This window comes from Bubalus bubalis, chromosome 5, assembly GCF_019923935.1.
Source record: "Bubalus bubalis isolate 160015118507 breed Murrah chromosome 5, NDDB_SH_1, whole genome shotgun sequence".
In the NCBI taxonomy this organism is placed as follows: domain Eukaryota; kingdom Metazoa; phylum Chordata; class Mammalia; order Artiodactyla; family Bovidae; genus Bubalus; species Bubalus bubalis.
In genome coordinates, this window is record NC_059161.1 from 127690545 (window position 1) to 127696544 (window position 6000).

A 6000-nucleotide genomic window follows, 5' to 3' on the forward strand; every position below is an offset into this window, starting at 1 on the left:
GAGGGGGAGCACCAACACCCAGGCCCTTGACCTGCACAGTGGTCTGGGAAGCAGCCTGTTAGAGGAGGGGGCACAAGCTTCGGAAAACACAGATGGAGGTTCAGATTCCAGCTCTGCCATGTACTCAGATGTGTGTGTGTCCGTGTGTAAGTGTGTGTGGCCTAGAGCAAATGTCATCGCCATTCACAAGATCTGTTTCCTGGCAAATAAAGTATGCACATTGCTCATAACTCACATCAGGCCTCCGGCGCAGGAACAGACTTTGTACCTTTCCGACTGCAGCCGCAGGCCAGCAGCAGTCCTCCAAGAATGTAGGTCGCCATGTGGGTGCCATCCCGCCTCTTGCCACCGTACTTGATACCGCCACTAAATGTCTTTGACATTTAACAGCATCATTGCTATACTTCACTCTGCACAACAATCTATGCTGGCAAAAGTTGAAAGAACCCAAAATTCTGAGCATCACCGACTCAATGGACACGAGTTTGAGTAAGCTCCAAGAGTTGGTGATGGACAGGGAAGCCTGGCGTGCTGCAGTCCGTGGGATAGCAAAGAGTTGGGCACGACTGAGTGACTGAAGCGAACTGAAATCTTTTAAAAAGGGCACAGATGAGGTGACACTTGGGTAAAAATCAGTGATATAGGTATAATCTTACAAATGAAGTATTTCAGAAAAAACAAAGTCCAAGTTACGGTATAAAACAATTTTTTTTAAAGGCAAGGTTATTTTGTGTTTGTTTTCAGTACAAACCTGTACTACTTGTTTAATTGTGTGGGAGGGAGTGACTCCTTAGAAAGTCACTGCCTGTCCTTAAGGAGCTTACTGCCCTCCCCACCAGGATGCTGGAACACAACCTAACATATCCTGCTGAATGCTGTGTGTGTGCTGGGGGTCAAGAGCCTTGGGACCCCAGAGGAAGCCAGTATACTGGTGGGAGAGGAGGATCCTGACCCCTTGATGTGGGGAAGGACAGAGCTGGCAGGAGTCCCCGACCCCGGTAATAACAAGGTGAAGCAAGGCTTCCCAAGGGAGACCCAACTGTCCCAAAGGTCCCTCACTATCTTAGGAGAGTACAGCAATCCAGGGGAGGGACTTCCTTGGTGGTCTAGTGGCTAACACTTGGAGTGCTTCAAATGCAGGGGGCCCAGGTTCGATCCCTGGTCAAGGAACTAGATCCCACACGACGCAACCAAGAGTTCACAGGCTGCAACGGAAGAGCCCGCATTATGCAATGGAAATTGAAGCTCCCACGTGCCACAACTAAGACCCAGTGCAGCCAAATAAATGTTAAAAAAAGAAAAGAAAAGAAAACCGCACAACAATCCAGGGAAGAAAGGGACTCAAACTTTCCCTTGCAAATACCTGAATGCCTGCTCTGGGTCATGGAAATGGGGAGGAAGGCAAGTTCAAGAGCCATTTAGGAAGCAGAAGCAGCAGGTGCAGCTTAGGGGCCAGTTGGGAAGAATCTAGGAGGATCCTGACGTCCTGGGACATGGGAGTGAACCACCACATCTGGAGTGGGAGCAATTCCTTTCCTTTCTGCCTAGAGAACTTGGTGTCCAACGATCAGCTGATAAGCCCTCAGAAGTTGAGCCTGGCCGCCCTGCTTCCCAACCCTCCATGGGGCCATTGCCCTACTGTACCGCAACTACTTTCAATTATTAACTTCCCGAAACATTGTTGGACATAAAAACAACTCACATGCAAAAAAAAAAGTAAAGGGCATTCCACAGTCACCTTACCTAAGGAGGTCAAGTTGGCCTCAGTCCAGGGCCTGCTGGGAACGCAGTGTCCACCTAATATTTGCTTGGGGCAAAAGGTGAAATTCACAAAAGGCAGCAAAATAATCAGAAATCAACAAGCAGAACATATTCCTTATTTGTGTTAACTAGCAGATTTTCTTTTAAATGCCCTGTACAGCCTAGACTATCTCTGCAGTTGTCAAAGAAACAATAGGGGTGGCTTCTCGGGAGGGGCACGAGAGAGGCAGCCCGTTCTGTGCTGAATTCCCATTGGTACCCACTTCGTTTTGCATCCTGGGCTTGTGCTACCTATTTTTTTTTTTTTTTAAACAGAAAAGTCCTCGTAGCAAAAGCTCAAAAGAGGGGCTCGGGCAGAGGACTCGTTGAAGTTGGGAGACAGAGAATCTCCGAAACACACTTGAAACAGACCAGCTGGAACAACAATTTTATTCTTAAAAGCAGCAATTTTTTCCGGAATTCAAAGTGCAGGCTTCCAGCGGCAGCTGCACTCGGTCGGGTCTGCCAACAACAACCATGCAGAGTGACTAAACACTTTTTTCCAACAAAGGAAAAAATGCATCCGATCAAAGTGCAGAAGCAGCCCGAGGCCCGGAGCGGGAGCGCGTTTCCGCCTCCCACCTTCCCACCGCCTTCAGACTCCAGGCTGCGACTTTAATTGCTCGCTTGGAAGGCGTCCTCGCCGCCGCCGCCGGCAACTGCGGTCGGCGCGCCCCGCCCCTCCCGCGGGCGTCACGTGACGGCTGAGAAAAGTAGGGGAAAGGTTACGGCGAGCCCCGCCCCCGGCCTGGCGCGTCCCGGGCGCGCAGATCCTGTTCCACCGGCCCGGCCCAGAGAGACCTTCCGGAGCGATCTGGCGCGCGTCGCCAGCGCTGTCACCCTGGAGGCAGCAGGCGACAAAAAGCGCCTTGGGGTGGGAAGGCCTGCGTGGTCAACCTTGGGGACAGCGAAGAGCCTGGTGTCCCCGAAGACAACCCACGTCAGAAGGGCGGCGCCGCGCCCAGCGAGCGCACGGCGCCTCCGGAAGGGGCTCACCGCGAAGCCCGAGAACAATTAACGGTGCTTCCATGAACCCGCGCGCGGGGCCAGGGTTGCGTAAGTCCGCGCCCTCGCCCCAGGACTCCCCAGCCACCCAGGCTTGACCGCTCGGTGACCACGGGCCCGGGACTAAGGGCGGCAGCGACGCCAGGTGCATTCTTGTTTTCAGTACAAACTCGAAAGGTTATTTGGGCCGGTGCATGACGCCCATTTCTGCCAGTCTGATACAGAGTGTGTGCACGGCTCAAGGTGGCCCTTTTTCCGATTCTCACACCTGTTTAGATGGAGTTCAGCATTCAAGATCAGATCTCGCCACACATCTTAGGAAGGAAACCGGTCATTTACATACGAAGGAGCCCTGGAGCCCGCAGAAGCAGAACCACCCCGAACTCGGCAAGAATGCAGCCTCCAGTTCCTATCACAACTAAACACTCCCCTGCCTCCACGATAAACAGTATCACCTTAAATAATTTGGAAAGTTTGGGGGGACTGATGCTTGCTGGCATTAAAAAAAAAAAAAAAAAGACCAGTGTGCTTGACCATTTTTTATTCGTTTGGCTTGGAGTTTAGGAAATGGTAACCCACTCCAGTATCCTGGCCTGGAGAATCCCATGGACAGAGGAGCCTGGTGGGCTACAGTCCATAGGGTCGCAAAGAGTTGGACACGACTGAGCAACTACCCTTTCTTTCTTTCTTAGAAGTAAGTAAACATGCTTGAATATCTGGAATGACCAGAAACCGGACTCCTGTGTGAGAAAATGGTGTAACAACAACAACAAAAGGTGTAATAAAATACACGTTTCAGGAGGTTAAGCTGAATTTCATTTTATTAGGTAGCTTACAAAGTTATCAGTTTCCTACTAAAATCAGCCCTTCAATATTTTAATATCACATGAAGCGCAGAGGAACCAAGAGTAGTTCAGAGTTGGGAATATTAAGTTTGCTTTGTATTCAACCTGATGACGAGATTTTTAACTCTTGGAGTGAAGAGTACGATCATCCTTCTCTTTGGCATTAATGAAAGTCAGCCGCCGATTTACAATATAAAGACGCCGACCCACGGTCTTTCCAAACAAAACGAAAGGGACTGGCTGTCCGCTCGCCTAGGGAGTTGGGGTTAGGGACTGACGGAGCCCGGGATGCTCCACCGCCCTGACCACGCCGTCCGGGCTCGCAGGCCAAGTTCGCCTGGGCCTGGTCACGTGAGGCCCCCACACCCTCCCACCCCCCGCAAGTCAGTTCCCTGCCCCGGCACGACCTTGGGCTGCCTCCGCGGCCACCTGCCCTAGACCGCGCGCCGCACGCGGGGATGGAGGACACTCGCGAGGAGGACTCAGGCCAGGCGCCCCGTTTCGAATGCACCTAGGGCGCTCGGACTGCGCCTGAGTCCCAGCGCCAAGGGCGTGTCCCCACCGCTGCACTGCGGGGGCGGACGCCTGGAGGGGGGTCGGCGGCGTCCTTCTGAGTCCCCAGCGTCCCTCTGGCTCCCGCTTGGGATCGGCCCGCGATCCGGCGACTGCACCCCAGACCCAATCCACCCCAGGAGGGGGAGGGATGGGGCGAGGTCGAGAAAGGATCCGCAGCGCCCTGCTCAAGTCCCCTGCCAGGTCCGGAGGGCTGAGCATCACTCCCCCTGCCCTACTGCGGATCCCCAGACCCAAACCACTTCGGCGAGGGGAGTAGGGTACAAGGAGAGGAGAGGGAGCCGGCGGTCCTGGTGGCCCCCGGCCGGGGGCATCGTGCCAAGTCCGGAGAGTCAAGCACCCCGTCAGCTCCCGCACAGTACCTGTCCCCAGGCCGACCGACCCTCGGACTGACCCCCAGACCCAAACTACCCACTTCTTGAAAGTGAGGGTGAGATAGGAAGGGAAAGAGAGCCGGTGGCCTTAAGGGCCCCCGGCCAGAGGAGTCCTGCTAAGTTCGAAGGGCTGAGCATCCCTAACCTGCAGCCGCACCGGACTGCTCTCCTACGCCAGGGTCGCGGACCCCCTAGACCCGGTCCGCTGCGGGGTATGTGGTGTCCCTCCTCGCTCCAGTTTCGAGCTCTCCACGAACCCCGCGTCCCTCGGCGGCCCCAGCCCAAGAAGTGTTCCCCCCCCCCCGCCCCGCTTCGATCGGGACCCCTGCCGTCCCCGTCCGCAACCGGCCCCGGGCCCCGCCGCAGCCAGTGCTCGGCGCCAGCCCGCCCTCCCCGCGGCGCGCGGACTCAGCCCGGCCTTACCGAGTCTGCGGACAGAGGTGCAGCGGCAGCGACAGCGGCGGCAGAGTGAGCGAGCGGCGAGCGGGAGCCGGGGGCGGGAGGACCGCGAGTGAGGCTGAATGCACCCGGCGCCGGCCGAGGCCGATTGGCTGAGGCGCTCGGGGCTGCGGCCGCGCGGGCGGCGACTCCGGGCGCCAGGCGGGCCGGGGGCGGGGCCTGGACGGGGTGGGGCATCCTTAGGGGCGGGGCGCCCTGGGCAGCTGGGCCCGCGAGGAAACTGAGGCTGGCGGGGGGGTGTCACGCCACCTCCGCTTCGGCAAGCCTGGGGCCTAGGGGGAGACTTCTCGCCCTGCGAACCTCAGTTTACTCATCTGAAAAATGGGCCAGCTCATTAGGGCTATGCCCATAAACGCGCTCAGCACAGTGCCTAGCTTGTGCTCGACCTTTATAGCATTGCCCCGTATAATCCTCAGGGCACTCCTATAAATAGCTGATCCTAGCCCGGGCTGGAGAAGGGATCACTAACCTGCCCGCCAAGATCACACTAAGAGGATGGATCCGACTGTCTGATTCTAGAGCCCACACCTCAAATTGGACCCTCTACCGGGAGTGAGAGCTGAGAGGATCTTTGGGCCGCGTGACTCCTGGCGCCGAAACCTTAATGCTTATTCCAGTGAGCTTTCTGAGCCTCTTCTTAATATAACTGGGATAAAAATTCCTCCCCTGGGAGGCTTTGGTAAGATTTAGGAAACTATTCAGATGCCGAAAGCATAGTAGGTACCAGGAAAGAACTGGCTGGAGGTGGAGACGAAGTGACCCGTATACTTTGTGTGGGTCCTGGGCTCGCACTGGCCGGTCTCAGGGTCTAAATCTAGGCCGAGGGCAGCTGCCACTGGGCGGCTACATCGTGGGGTCCGCGCTTCCCGCGGGGTCAGCCGCCCCTTCCCTGTCTTTGCCGGAACTGCTCCCCAGGCCCCAGCTCGCGGTCCCGCATACAGCAG

General features: G+C 56.3%; 1 protein-coding gene and 1 long non-coding RNA gene across 2 annotated transcripts in view; one reads left to right on the forward strand and one right to left on the reverse strand.

Moving 5' to 3' along the window:
* Positions 1 to 5176, reverse strand: part of CPT1A (carnitine palmitoyltransferase 1A) — a 61174-nt gene extending 55998 nt beyond the window's left edge. Inside the window, exon 1 of the mRNA XM_006063955.4 lies at positions 5021 to 5176. The gene's annotated coding sequence lies outside the window, so the exon portion shown is untranslated. The remainder of the gene's footprint in view (positions 1 to 5020) is intronic.
* Positions 2597 to 3327, forward strand: LOC112585235. Its single transcript, XR_003109702.3, has 2 exons — positions 2597 to 2950; positions 3082 to 3327. It is a non-coding gene; the product is annotated as an uncharacterized LOC112585235 (long non-coding RNA).
* Positions 5177 to 6000: the final 824 nt, after the last annotated feature.